A 16,460-nucleotide genomic window follows, 5' to 3' on the forward strand; every position below is an offset into this window, starting at 1 on the left:
CAAACAGAGTGTTTAGTAGAGATAAATAACAAATACAAGTAGCAGTTGCTATTTTTTTCATGAAGAGTAGTAAATTATTAAATGGAGAATAACACTTAGTATAAGGGGATCCTGGAGAACGTGACTCAATACACTTTATTTTAAAATGCCCATATTTTTAGACTGAGGACTTCAATTTTTTTGGCTATCTTTTCTGTGAAATAAAAGCCCAAGTAGAAAAATACAAAAGTGAGGCTGTTTATTTCAGTATCCATAGGAACAAATTAAACCTGGAAATAATCTATATGTCTATGAAGGAGGCAATGGCTAAAATCATTGTGAGATTACCATACTTTGGTTTCACATGAAGCTCCTTAAAGGATTAAATTATGTAGTTTCACTTACTTGAAGATATGTAGTAGATATACGTTTTTTTATAGATCAAGTGTCAGAAGAAGACATTCTTGGGACTTGCTGTTTGATTTATTAAATAGGGCCCAGCCTGTGGAAAACAAGCTTGTGCGTACTGTTTTGTTATTTTTGTGTTTTGTTAGAAAGGCTTCTGAGTTCTGCAAGAAAAGTGGTTCTGGAATGCTTTTCTGGCTTGATAATTCTGGAATTTTCTAAAACATCATTCTGCTGCATTCCTGTAGAAATTCAGCACAGACAATGTGAAAAAAGAGGATTATTAGATGGTGTTATATTATCAGATTTTCAACTAAAGTCTTACAGATTTGTTATTGGTTTATTTTATATATATATATATATATATATATATATATATATATATTTAAAATGCAACCACATTTTATAACTGATTTGCAATGAGTTAAATGTATTTATCAGTAGTCATTTGAACTGAAGGGTATATATACACACATTTTTATATATACAAATGTACACACATATATATGAATATATAAAATAACAAAAACAAGTAAATTACACTTGTATCAGTAGTACTACAAGACTGGATTAGACCCAAAACCTCAGATAACCATTTAAAATGACCAAAAATTCACAAAATTAGCAGGTAATTAACTGCTGTGATTCCCCCTCTCCCCCACCACACATACGTTTTCACCTTTTCCGCTGCTGAGAACCTCCAATAGGTTTAATTACAGTAATATTATTTGAGGTTAACCAAGCGATCTAGAGCTGTTCATAGGTTTCCAGGTGAATGATTAATTAAAATCTGTGTTTCAATTAATGAACTATAGACTACATAATTCCACTTTCTATCTAAGAATAGCCCAAGATAACTATTTTTACATTTTAGTAACAATGAAATGTGGCTTAACATATTCAATCAAATGAAGTTCAATTTTATGAAATAATATGCCTTGAATTCGGTAGAATTAGTTGTAAAGTTTTCTGACAGGAAGTATCAGCTTTCTTAAACTCTTTCTTTCATTGTTCAAAATTAATTTCGATTTTCCCACAAATCTCTTACAGCCTCTCTCTGTCTTTCTCCCTTTCATTCCCGAAGCGTTTCATTAGATTTCACAAATGAGTGAGTCTGTGAACAAGTGAACTGAAAGAAATGTGGTTTGATTCACTATTTCTCTTTCATTAGGCTAACATGCATTAGATTACTTCTGTTAATCCAAGTGTATAGAATTCAAGAAAGAAAAGACTTCTCTTTTAAAAGCTTGTGAAACTCAGGGTACCTTTGAGCCAAGCATCCATTCATCCATTATTATTCAAAACCTTGATGCAAGTATGAAAGTATCTTTTTCAGAAATGTTTAGTAACATATATTATGTAAGCCAGTATTTAAACTCCATTTGTTTTTTTTTTTGTTTTTTTTTTTTTTACTGTGTTGATGTATATTAATCTCTCTTATTAGCAGAAACAAATTTTTGCATGTTAATTTAATTGCTGCAATAAGTGGCTATTTTAAGGCAAATGTGAACATATTTGGATATAATTAGGAACAAGTAATCCTTTGAAAGGGCAAAAAAGGTAATCATTTTTGCAATTTAAAAAAAAAAATTAGCTATTGTATTCGGAAGTAGAAAAGAAACAGTGATCTCAAAATTAATTGAAGAAAGTTTATTTTAATTGAGTAAAATGTGTCTGCTTATCTATAGTATTTCCATTCATACTTTAATATTCACGGATCTTATCAGAAGAGTAGATGATAGGTTTCTAGAACTCTCTTGTTTGAGATGAGTTGAGACATTCATTGATTGTTTATTTTACTCTGGAACTTTTTCATGAATGCCAAACCAAAATTTTATAAGAAATACATATTTTTAAGTTCATCTTTCTTTTGTACATCCTTATGTCTCCCAATATTTAGTTACACATTTTATTTACGCTCATATAATTATATAAGACATTTATACTAATTTAAAAAAATAAAATAAAATAAAAAATAAAACATTTATACTATAATTGATCTCTAGTATACTGTTGGTGGGAATACAGACTGGTGCAGCCACTATGGAAAACAATATGGTGTTACCTCAAAAAATTAAAAATTGAACTTCCATTTGACCAGTGATCCCACTTCTAGGAATATACCCTAAGAAGCCTGAAACACCAATCAGAAAGAATATATATACCCCCATGTTTGTAGCAGCACTATTTACAATAGCTAAGATCTGGAAACAGCCCAAGTGTCCATCAGTAGATGAATGGATCAAAAAGCTGTGGTACATATACACAATGGAGTGTATGCAGCTGTAAGAAAGAAAGATCTCTGATCCTTTGAGACTACATGGAGGGACCTGGAAAGTATTATCCTAAGCAAAACAAGCCAAACAGAGAAAGACAAGTATCATATGATCTCACTTATTTGTGGAATATAATGAACATAACAGTCTGAGGAATGGGATAGTCCCAGAGACGTGGAAGTGGGGTACAGACTGACAATCCCCAGAAGAGGGGGTGGTGGGGGAGAGATAAACCGCAGAACTTGTATGCATGTATGCATGAACAATGGACATGGACAACAAAGCTGGGGACAGGGCAGGGAGGGAGGGGGAGGGGGAATCAGCGGGGGAAAAAGGAGAAACATCTGTAACAAAAATTAAAAAATTAATTAAAAAAATAAAAATAAAACATTTATACTATAATTGCTATTTATACTACTATGTTCACTTATTCATCTGAATATAGGGCTTACTTTGTTTTTGTTTTACCATATGATAGCTCACCACATATATTTGTACATCTCAACTTTCTTTAACTACATTGAAAATTTATCCAAGTAAACTAATATACCTATCACTTATTTCCTACAATGTCTACATGGTGTCCCATGGCATGGATATGCTCGGACTAATTCAATCCTTTCCCCATGATTATTTCTTTGTTTTCTGTTATGAACAATGCTATTGTAAACATCCTCATATATATGTCATTACATACTACATTTTTTTTCTGAATGAAAGGTTAATTTCTTAATTATAGGTATTAATTCTTACTATTCTTAATTTTATAATTACGCTGAAGATGGCTATAATACATTGCATTACTCACAACAATAAGTGAGGGTATTATTTTCTCACTCAATTCCTAACAGCAATAGATGTTATATCTCATTTTAATTTTTGTCTTTCTGATGGGTTAAGTGATATGTTATTATTGAATAATCATTCTCTCACCTCTTGTGAGTTTGACTACACTATGGGCTTATTTTCTTTTAATACTGTCTCCTTTGTGAATCTTCAGTTAACAGATTTTTTTTCCTGGTTATTTATCTATTTATTTTTTTTATTCAGTTATGTTCCCATCTGTCAACTTGTATTAGTTATGGGAATAGTATACATATTAACCTTTTTTTTCCTACCATATACATGACAATTATTTAAATAGTTTTTGACTGTTTATTAAGAACCCAAATTTCTATACTAAAGTCTTTTTAAAAATATATTTTATCTAGCTAAATATGTATTTTCTTATGTGAATTCCTTTCTTTGCTCAATAACTCTGTCTCTAGATTTTGGGTGATATAGTCTTATAAATTCTGATTCAATTTAACAGATAAAGTACATAATCTATGTTTAATGTAATTTTTGCAGGCCATATAACGGAATTTTCATATTTAATTTTTTCCCCCAGCTAAATAGCCAGTTTAGACAATATTAAAATGACTGGATGTATGTCAGTTATTTCTCCATAAAACTGGAAAAATAAAATAGAAGTCTGGCCATAGCAAACGGTGGGGATGTCAAGGAACTGCATCTCCTATGCACTGATGTGGAAATAAAATATCTACTTGTCCCTCTGAGTCAAGTTGTTCTTTGGCCATTAAGTTCCATATAAACTGGATTTTTATTTTGCTGTATATTGATGTGAGTGGGAATCTTTTAATTTTGTCTAATATCTGATATAGAAAGTCTCCCATCATTTTTTCACTTTTAAAATAATGTCTTAGCTCTTTTGCGGTATGTATTATTTCACATATGAAGATTAAGAAAGACTATTTATTAGATTCCCCACCCCAGTCAAAATCTGTTTAATGATTCTAATAAAACTGTGCTACATAAAATAATGAGACATTGCTTTTTTTATTTTGTGACACACACACAAAATGGTTTCTTTTTCCATTTGCTTATACTTTATTTATTTTTCTTGTATTTATTTTTAATAAATAATGCATTTGTATGATTTAATAGCCAAGAATAGTAAAAAAAATAGTTATAAATCCTATCTTCTGCCTAGTTTCTATTTTAGTTTGACAAAAATATAAACATTTTTATAAATGTCTTGTATATTTTTATAATTTTTTGCATTTTTTAAAAATATAAATTTATATATTTTTTTATTCCTTTCTCCCAAGTGATAATATATTCTAAAAACGGTTGAGCACCAAGTAATGGTATTCAGGCAAGTGTCTAATCTATGGGTGTGACACCTGGAGGACATGTCCTGGCCCCTGTATATCATTGACCTTCACAATCTTAAGGACAAGAGTGAAGAGACCTGTGTAGCAACTCCTGGGCCTCAAGGAGTCCAGGGATACCCGAGAGCATTAACACAATGTTGATGTCAATCACTTTCTCCAAGATGCTTCACTCTCTGAGGGCCAGGAGTTTCCCAGGTTACACAGATGGCAAATAAGCTCATGAAAACATGCTCAATATCATTGTTCATTATAAAAAAGACAGAAAAAGTAAAACACAATGCCATATCATTGTCTACTCATTATAATAGATAATAATAAAAAGATGAACCATAATAAATGTTGGTAAAAAATGTGGAAGTACTAGAACTCTCACACAATGCTGTCAGAAATGTAAAATGGTACAAATATTTTGGAAAACATTTTGGCAGTTTGTTTAAAATTAGCCATAAACCTACCATATGATTCAGCCATTTCTTTCCTAAGTATTTTCCTAAAAGAAATTAAAACATATGTCCATCCAAAGACTGGAACATGAATGTTCATAGTAGCTTGTATTTAATAGTCCCAAACCTGAAACAGCCCTAAAGTCCTCCAACAGGTGAATGGATTGATACGTCCTACAATGAAATGCTATATGGAAATTTCAGGAATGAGCTATTGATTCACACACAATGTGGACGAATTCCCAAATCACTATACCGAACAAAAGAAGCCAAACAATAAAAGAGTACATACTAAATGACTCCAGTCACATAAAATTCTGGGAAATGCAAATAAATTTATAATAAGGAAGTAAAATAACTTTGTTATTATTTGAGTTATCCTGGCTTTGCAGTCAGAATCGCAGGTACACATACCACTTACTAGTACTTAGATCTTGGTATAGTCATTTAACATTTTTGTGGCTCATTTGTAACATGGAAATAATAATAATAATATCTGTCTTATATAATTGTTTTAAGGATGAAATAAACAACTTTATGTAAACATTCTAACACAGTCATTGCAATAAAGAGTAAATAAATATATAACGATATTAGTAATTTATTAGAAACTTCAATCAGAGTCTATCCTTTGTTACCAGTTGTTTTACCTGAGCCTCTAATTTGGACAGTTAACTTTTGTCACCTTAGATTTTCTCCTATTATACACATTAAGAGGAAAATAAAATGAAGATCCATACAATAATACTTTTATATTTATTGTCTCTCTTGTTATCTTAGCACAGTGTGATGCAATGTATAGTAAAGGAAGGAAATACAATTTTAATGTACATGGATGCTGTCTTTAAATAACTGCAAGTCTACTGAAGAGCTCTGTAAAGCATATAATTGAGTTCTTTTTTAATTAAACTACACAGCCTATTAAGTATTATAGGAACAGATTATTTTTTTCTTACAAAGAAAAAGTTATGATTCTGGAATTGTAATTTTTCTAAATTATAAACAACAGGGAAGCAGAATTCAGGTCCAGGTATAGAGTATTTGTAAGATTAAAAAAAAACAACACTTATATATAGCCAATAGAAATAATGATGGAGACCATCAAAAGAAAATTAATATATTTTTTTATTCCAAACATTATCTGGTATCTCCATGGCTTTCTATTGGAAAGATCAGCACAATTGTCAAAAGGGACAGCATTCATTTATCAGAAAAACCGATATTTATAAACACATTAAGTATAAAAACATTAATTTTACAATTTTTAAATTTTCTGTAGCATTTAAACCATTCCAAGATTATAAAATTAGTCATTAGTGAAGTTTATTCATTAAAACGTTTTCATTTTTACTTTTGAAGACAATCAAGGCTACTTTTATTTATGGAAATATATTATGAAGATACTATTAAGTATCTTATTTGAACATCTATGAAATTGTCCAGAAAACAATCCCATTAATTAAATTTATTACAAAACTACTTAAAATATTTTATTTTAGTTTCTTCCAAGGCTCAAGACACCTACACATTGTATTTATTTATTTATTTATTTATTTATTTATTTATTGATTGATAGCCAGGGAAGGAGGGAGAGATAGAAACATCCATGTGAGAGAGAAACATTCATCAGCCTCCTCTTGCACGCCCCCTACTGGGGATTGGCTCGCAGTCTAGGCATGTGCCCTGACTGGGAATCAAACTGGGACCTCTCAATCCATGGGACAACATTCAATTCATTGAGCCACACTGCCAGGCCACTTACACATTTTAAATGTATAATATTATTATTTAAAATTTTTATATTAAATATTACGGGTTTTGTCAAATAAATGCATTATAGGATAAATACTCTGATAAATTTAATAATGTTGGGAGATGAAGAAGCAATGTGTCCAATTTTAAATATCAGGGTAATTAAACTTTCCATTTATAGTTTTGGAATTTCTAAAAAACCGTTGAGCTTATTATAATTATAATGAAATATTGAGCACAATTATATGAACTTTAATAATTGATATCAGTGTATCCTCTATGTAACTCTATAAAATGTTGAAAAGAAGTAATTATAAGAAAGAAATAATTCATATTGGGAGGTTAATGTTTTTAAAATCTATATAAACGACATAAAATTTCAGGACAATTGCTATTTGACCTTGAACAGAACAATGAGAATATTATTTTATGCTGATTTTAGTTAGGGGAAAAAACTTAAACTTTTTAGAAGTTGATGTATTTCATTTTAGTAGCATTTAGTGACAGTCTGATAGAGCTTGAATTTTTTCAAGATACCTACCTCAAATTTGAAGCACTATTTTACTGATTCAACTGTCAAAATAAGAAATATAATTTACAAACAAGGTATTTCAAAAGAATATTAGTTATATTTATTCAGATTTACAGATAATACAGTGATTTCTCTGACACTAAAGAAAACTTCAGTAGCAAGTTGACTTAGAGTCCTGGTGAACAGAAGCAGGTAGTGGTAGCCATTGTGGCCAACTTTCTAAAGATATTCATATTATTTTTCCTTTTTCATGACTCTAGTTAAACAAAACATTCTTTAGGCTTGAATAGGATTAAAGAAATTATCATCATTTTTTATAATTATGAGAAAATTCCCAATGGCCAGTGTAAGATACTTTGAATTAAATTTTATAATGAAGATATGGTGTTGGTGTAGCTATTAGCAACAGCGTCACTGTATACATGAACATAATAAATAGTACACAGATATGATCATAACTATTTTATATGTGTTTCTAGTAAGACTATGTGAATGCACCAATATCCTTCAACATATTATTTAGCAATATGTGTTTTGTTTTGTTTTGACACATGCATTTTTAACAACTTTTCTATGTCCACATGTTTCTCTTTAGGTACACTTCATTCTTTTAAATAGATAAGTAGCATTTTATTATATGGATATAGTATAATTGACTATTAAAATTTTTTTTTGCTATTGCAAACAAGGTTATCATGAATTGCTTTATACACATTTCTGTGAACAGCTATACAAACATTTGAATAGGGAAAATAATAGTTTAAAATATTCATGGATGTGTGCTGAATTCACTAGCAAATTTTTTTGTATTTGCAAAGCTAAGTTCTTATTTCATTCTATGATCTGTCTCTAAAATTAAAACAAATGCAATTATATTCCTTTGGTTATAAAGACTAGAGAAAATAATGAGAACGTAGCCAGGCCAAAATAACTTGAGAAACAAGCGTCCTTTTCTTTCTTTTCTTAGTTATTTTTTCTTTATTGATTTTTAGAGAGAGAGAGGAAAGAAGAGGGAGAGAGACAGAAAAATCTATGAGAGAGAACACCTATTGGCCTCCTCCTGCATGCCCCCCTCTGGGGACCAGGCCCACAACCTGGGCATGTGCCCTGACTGGGATTTGAACCAGTGACCTTTTGGTGCATGGGCAACACTCAACCACTGAGCCACACTGGCTGGTCTCCTTTTTTTTTTAATAAACAAAGTATTCTATAAGAGCAGAATAAAAATTGGAATTAAAAAAATACTGTTTACTTAAAAGATTTACTGAAAAACTTCTCCTAAGTTAAAAAGATATGTTTCAGACCCTGGCCAGGTAGCTTAGTTGATTAGAGCATCATCCCCATACAGCAAGGTTGCACGCTCAATCCCGTCAGGGCACATACAGTAATCGCCCAATGAACACATAAATAAGTGAAACAACAAATCGATGTTTCTCTATCTCTCGCTTTCCCCTTCCTCTCTCTAAAATTAATATAAAAGAGTAGCTTTAAAAGCTATGTTTAATCTAATTGTGTTAAATGAGACAACCATGATCAAATGACTGGTAAGAATACAAAAGGGAAGTTATAACTTACAAACTAGTAGTAAAAGGGATAGAGAAACGATGTAATTAGATAACACTGTAAGTGGTACACTTTTTAAAATTTAAATAGGCATATGACCAGAGGTTGTATTGCCCAGGACCACTGGGTGGTTAATTCTCAAGAGCATTATAGTGGTTAATATTATTATGATGTACTTACCAAGATTATAGGGCATTTTGTATGCCTGAGAACTTCGTTTTGTGTGTAGACAAAAAAGTGAGCTCTTCCTTAGGGCAAGGACATATTAATCACATCCTGTAATAAATACAATCAGAATTCCAATTCACTACCATACCTGGGTAAATAAAACTATACATGGACCAGAACAGTAATGTTCACATAACCACTCTGGGTTTTCTCTCTCTCTCTCTGCAGATCTACATGAGAATTATTTTAAGATTAGAGTGTTGCCTTCTGATTAGTGAATCCGATAAAAGGAGCTAGATGGATCAGCAATTTAATGACATCAGACTAGAATATATCCATTTCTGAAAAATGCATTGAGATACTCAAATTCTGTTGATAATGTGCTACACTTATTAATTTGTGTGGATAGTAACAACGTTTTTTTATTTCAGTAGTTCACCCTACATTTATGTCTGTAAATGAACTAATCTTTGTGTATAATATATTACTTCCATATGTTAATATACTGTATAAGGTTAAAATTAATATATCTTTTCTTCCAGGAGATTCTTGGCCATGGAACCTAGAAAGATAGAGGTACAATTATTTTTCCTCCCCTACAGTGCACTATTTTTAACTAAAATAAATACCTAAGAATAAATAATAAATTATCTGCAGAGGAAAAAGATGCCGACTATGTATGTGAAATATAACAATCTTAGATATTGTTTCCCAAGTTGGTATTTCCTGTTAAAAGTCTCTGTAGTTAATCAGAACAACATAGAACATTCACTAAGGAAATTTACTAAGGAAATGAAATAAAATCCAATTTTGCTACTGTTAGGCTTTGGTCTGCTGCAGAGGCAATGTGGTAACAAACAAAAATGGTAACAGATAGCTCAGAAATATTTTAGTTAACACATTTAAATATAACTTATTCAGAGCAAATTGTCTTAATACTCTTAAATATATACCATTTTTAATAAAGGGTGATAGTTTAATTTTCAGGACGATAGAGCTAGTTCTGCAAAATGACATTTCATGGAAGCACACTGTTTGAACTGGTCTGTGTAGCTGAAGCAAAAGAAAGTCTCCAGCTGATGCCTTTGATTTCCCTAGCTGGTTTGTTTGATTACCCTCATATGGATCATGCAAAAACCATATGGGGGAAATTTACTCCTTCGAATTGGCAACTAAAACCTGCTGGGATACTTAGATCTTATAGTTTATAAGCAAACAAGAGGGAAAGACACATAATTTTCATTTCAGGGTAAAGAATGAACTTTGTAAAACTAAAAATGAAAAGAACAGCATTTAGGGAGCATATAATGTCATTTTACTCAAAGATATGTCACTTCTCCAGTTTGGTTCATCTGTTCCTTTTGATTCTTTGTTAGTTGGTTTACAAACTATCTCCTTATTTTTCATCCTTTGATGACATTTCTTCACAAATTGAATGCAACCTTGCAAAGCATATGCTTGTTTTTTGATACATTCATTATATCCCATGGGATCAATGATAAAAGAAATATCAATATAGGAGTCCATTCCCATATAGCAGAAATGCATTCAGTCATATATTGATTTGAAATTTGTATTGCATGCCTAATGTATGCAAAGTGGTAGTTCAGGTTTTAGGATTCTGTAATGAACGAGACTGAAATGTCACGTGTCCTTAAGGGAGTGTGGAAAATAAAGTACTTTTACTACAACTTTAGGTACAGATAAGTGCTGTAGGTTGACACCAGGTCACCCGCCAACCTCGACGCAATTTGCACGCAGTGACCTGCACTGAAGACACCACGCGCACAGGCTCCAACTCAGGGGCACCTCCACCGAGGGGTCTGGTTCTGAGAGACCCAAAAGCTTAGCTAGAAAAAGAATGGGCTCTTTCAGCTCCCAAGAGCCAAGCGCTCCACCTTCCAGCACGCCTGCCTACTTCATGTCTAAGAACTCCGACCCTGGAAGCTGAAGATATCTACAAAAATGGCAAAATCTTCCTACAAACAACCTAGATTTACAGTGGCCACTGTGGGGGATGTTTCAGGCAGACAAGATCCTTCATTAAAAAACTAGAAAGCAAAGGCTCCCAAATCGAGCAGAATGGGACCCCTGTTATCATTGGTCTACAGCAGCTTTCAAATGGCTTCGAGGTTCCAAAGCAGCTTCATTGAAAGCTTTGTTGCAAAAGGCTAATGAAAAATTAAAGACAGCGGAAGTACCTGATACAAAGGACAGCAGGGCTGGTGGGGTCTCGCTGCTGGCCTCTGACTCCTTCCCTGATAGTCAGCCTCCCTGTCTGAACGGCCCTCCACCCCGCAGCCTCAGGTACCTTCTAAGATAAAATCAGCAAGGCTGCAGGTGATGCTATCCCGGTATCCTTCCCTCCTCGCTCAAAGACAGAACCGAAGGCCTGTGTTAAAGGATTCCTTAACCCTACGAAGGAGTCCCAAAAGTGTTTTGGAAAATGTAGTCATCATTGGGGCCTGTGACTCTAGTCTGCCAGCGATTACTGCCTTAGGCACATGTCGGTGGGACCTAATGAGGCCCCCAAACAAGTGCAGGCGGCGAAACGGAAAACCCCAAGCAGGACAGTTGAGGCCCACAATCTTTAACACGTTCTCTCATGAACCAGAGAAAACTCTCAATAGAGCAACTGATGTTTTAAAAGCCATTTCTAGAGTCTTCCATGACCGTAATGATTGGTCTGTATTCAAACATGCAGAAAAGCGCCCAGCCAGTGTGGCTCGGTGGGTTGAGAGGTCCCAGTTCAATTCCTGGTCAGGGCACATGCCTGGGTTGCCCCAGTAGGGGGCGTGCAGGAGGAAGCTGATCAGTGTTTCTCCCTCACATGGATGTTTCCATCTCTCTCTCCCTTTCCTTCTCTCTAAAAAGTCAGCAAAAACATATTTTAAAACATGCAAGAAAAAAGAGATGAGTGTGTGGTGGACTCTGAAGCTGGTTTGGTAGCTCTCTTCCTATGGTATTCCAGGTTCCATGTCTCAGATAAGGCCACCTGACCCTCTCCAGCTGCCCTGTGTAAATGGATGGTCTCCTGAGATTAGTGGATTGATTTGAAGGCAGAAAATAAGGCTATGGTTTGACTGAACTTGTGACCACAGTTGAGCACTTGGAAAGCATTTTGAAGCAAGACTATAAACAAAAGTCCACCAGGCTGTTGCCCTTACAGTTACAACAGCTCCAAGACCAGAGACCTAAAGTAATACCTGGGCCTCCTACCTGACACTCTCCCAGGGGACCATTATCAAAACAATGGCCCAGAAACCAGTGTTTCGATAGTAATTGACACTCTAAAGAGATTGTCCTCAAAGGCCCTATGCAAATTCTTCAACATCAACGGAAATGTCCCCATACTACCCCCAAAGAAGGGTCTCCAGGTGGATCCCTGCCAGAGTTGAAAAGACCCTAAGGGACACAGCTGGTAAACAGCTACCCGCAATTCCCCTACAATCCAGGCAGAAAGTAAAATGAAAATGAATGGGAAATCGTGGCAAATTTAGGTCGATACCAGAGCTACAATTTCTACTTTAAATCCCACTCACATAGGAGAACAAATGCCTCACAGTGACAAAGAAATTTCCATAGTGGGGGTGTCTAATAAAATTCAGAGAGTTTTTAAAAAAATATGTTTTATTTATTTTTTAGAAAGAGAGAGAAATATCAATGTGAGAGAGAAATACCAGTCAGCTGCCTCCTGCACGCCCCCTACTGGGGATCGAGCCTGCAACCCGGACATGTGCCCTGACTGGGAATTGAACTGGTACCTTTGGGTCCATGGAATGATGCTAAATCCACTGAGCCACACGGGCTGGGCTGGGCCAAAAAGAGTTTTTATTTCAACTAGTACAGATGACTCTGGGACCTTTCACTGTAAAGCATCTCTTTTGCTACGTGATACAGCCTCAGTCAATCTATTAGGTAGAGATCTTTCTAAATTAAAAGGCCTGAGACCTTTCGCCTCCAATGGAGACCTCACCTTAGAATTTCCTGACCAATCTGCACCTAGTCTTTTATGTTCCTTACAATCTGTTCTTGACATAGAAGAGGAGGAATTCAACAAAAGCCCCCTAATTTAATCAAAGTGTCCAAAAAATCTGTGGATTAGATTCAAATAGACCTAACTAAACCTCTTTCTAAATTGCCTCAACATTCACTGTAGCCTGAGTCTATACAAGACCTCACCCTCCCGGAAGAAGACCTAATTGTCCAAGGACCAGTCACTCCCTGTACCGACCCTGTACCATGCAGATCTTGCCAGTCCGGAAAACCAATGGGTAGGGCTGCCAATTGGCCCAGGCTTAGAGAACTGTTAACAGTTTCCCGTTTCCCAGTTGTTCTAAACCCAAACACCCTTTGGCCCAAGTTCCACCAGATTCAAAATTGTTCACCGTCATGACCGTCGTTTGGCCTCGTCAGTACCCTGTAGACCTCAACAGCCAACATCTGTTTGCCTTTGCTTGGAACAGTCAGTGGTGTACTGGCCAGCCAGGCCTCAAAGGTTCACTGAGGCCCCTTCTTATTCTTTCCCTCCAGTTCCCTGGGAAATCGGCCCTTTTATAGTACGGGGATAACCCCTTTTATGCTAAGTTACCAAAGAGCTGTCCATAAAAAATTCCATTTATTTGTTGCAACAGGTAGTTGAAGAAGGACATAAAATCTCTAAGGAAAAATTACAATGATCTCGAAACCCTGTCCATTACCTAAGGCAGCGATTTTCAACTGGTGTGCCACAAGAATGTGTAAAACATGCCAGGCCTGACTATTTAGCCAGGGACACCAACCTCTCTTCTTTAGAGTGTCAAATAAAAAAATGACAACAGCCAGCGCAATAGCGGTTTGGTGTGAATGAATGAAAATTATACCTATTTTTCTGTTTGTTTGTTTTTTTGTCAGAATGGCAAAAATATGTATTTTTTGGAGTGCCGCAGAACTTGAGTAGTTTACGGGTGCCATTGGATGGAAACGGTTGAAAATCTCTGACCTAGGTCATGGTTTCAGTGCTGAAGGGTCCCAGCTCTCTCTACAAACAGTGAGGCTAATGCAGGCTAGGCCCACAGCCCAGTGTCAGCTTCATGCATTTCTAGGCCTGGCTGTTAGCTGCAGACTGTGGGTTCCTGATTCTTCTCTGTTGCCTGCCTCACTCTATGAATTTACCAACATTCTAGTCCCTGAAACCCTCACTTGGAAGGTAAACATGAGCAGACCTTTATAACTAAAACAAGTATTGTGAGAACCGCCTGCCCTGGGGCTACCTAACTATTCAAAGCCTTTTACCATATTTGTGCATGAAAGAGACCCAAGACCTGGGAATGCTGGGAAGAAGCTGTAATGAACACAGGCCTCTGGCCCGTTACAGCTTACAGCTTGCTTCAGTTACTCTGCCTTACCCGGCTGCCTTAAAGCTGTAGCCACAGCTGCGAAGTTATTAAACAGCCTTGGTGGATTTAACCCTAGGAAATGACATTTATTTGCCAACTCCACAGGCTGTCCAAGTCTTCTTAACTCGGAATCAACTCAACATTTTTCAGCAAGTTGACTCACCTCTTAGAACATACTTCTGCTTTCACCCCCGAATCTACATCTTAAAGTTTGCCATGTGCTTTTTGTTTTTTCTTCTTTTAATTGAATATATTGGGGGTGATATTGGTTAGTTAAATAGTATAGGTTTCAAGTGTACAGGTAAATAAAACATTTGTACACTGCATTGTGTACCCATTGCCTCAAGCAAAGTCTCTTTCAGTCCCTATCCATCCCCCACCCCCACCTTTGCTCACCTCTGCCTACCCCCGCTCCCTTTTGCTCTGGCCATCACCACACTGTTGTCTAGGTCTATGGGTTATGTACATATGTTTTTCAGTTAATCCCTTCACCTTCTTTCATCCAGTCCCCCAACCCTCCTTCCCTCTGACAACTGTCATTCTGCTGTTCCATGTATCCATGCTTCTGTATCTATTTTGTTTGTCAGTTTATCTTGTTCATTAGATTCCATATATAAGTGAAATTATATGGTATTTGTCTTTCTCTGACTGGCTTATTTAACTTAGCATAATTGTCTCCAGGTCCCTCCATGTCATCTCAAAGGATGAGATCTCTCTTTCTTACAGCTGCACAGTACTCCATTGTGTATATGTACCGTGGCTTTGTTATCCACTCATCCATCGATGGGCACTTGGGCTGTTTCCAGATCTTAGCAATTGTAAATAGTGCTGCTATGAACATAGGGGTGTGTATATTCTTTCGAATCAGTGTTTTGGGTTTCTTTAGATATATTCCCAGATGTGGGAGTGCTGGGTCAAAAGGTGTTTCCATTTGTAATTTTTTTTGGAAACCCCACATTGTGTTCCACAGTGGCTGTGCCTGTCTGCCTTCCCACCAGCAGTGCATGAGGGTTCCTTCTGTCCACATCCTCACCAGCACTTGTTTGTTTATTTATGGATAGCCAATCTGACAGGCATGAGGTAGTATCTCATCGTGGTTTTAATTTGCATCTCTCTGATAATTAGTGATGTTGAGAAATTATTTCACGTGTCTATTGGCCATCTGTGGGTACTCTTTGGAGAACTGTCTATTCAGTTCCTTTGCCCATTTTGTAATTGGGCTGTTTGTTTTCCTGGTGTTGAGTTGTATAAATTCTTTATATATTTTGGAAATTAACTCCTTACTAGATATATCATTGGCACTATGTCCTCCCATTCAGTGGGTTTCCTTTTATTTTGTTGGCAATGTTCTTGCCTGCTAGTTACTGCCTTGCCTGCTAGTTACGATGGCCAGCCCCAACACTGTGAGATAATACTGGCCCAAATAATGCCTGATTTACAGACCTCTTCCACTAATCCTAATCTAATCTGGTTTGTTGATACATCATATATTAACAGTAAAAATAAAATAAAAAAAGGAGTTTCCAAGCTCACTGTGCTGTTCCTACCCGATTTGACCTACTTGAGAAGGAGACCACCCACAATCTCGACAGGCCCAACAAGCAGAGTTCAGCGCCCCACCAGACACGCCAGCTCAGAAGGCCAGATGGCTCCGATGTACACAGCCAGCCAGCATGCCTTTGGGGCCACAGGATTCGGGGATGTTATGGGAACCGAGGCTTGTTTTCACATTCACTGGAATCCCAATAAAAAATGGACTCGTTAACCACTGTCTTGCTGCTACTCTC

Source organism: Molossus molossus, unplaced genomic scaffold (genome assembly GCF_014108415.1).
Source record: "Molossus molossus isolate mMolMol1 unplaced genomic scaffold, mMolMol1.p scaffold_m16_p_4, whole genome shotgun sequence".
Lineage (NCBI taxonomy): Eukaryota > Metazoa > Chordata > Mammalia > Chiroptera > Molossidae > Molossus > Molossus molossus.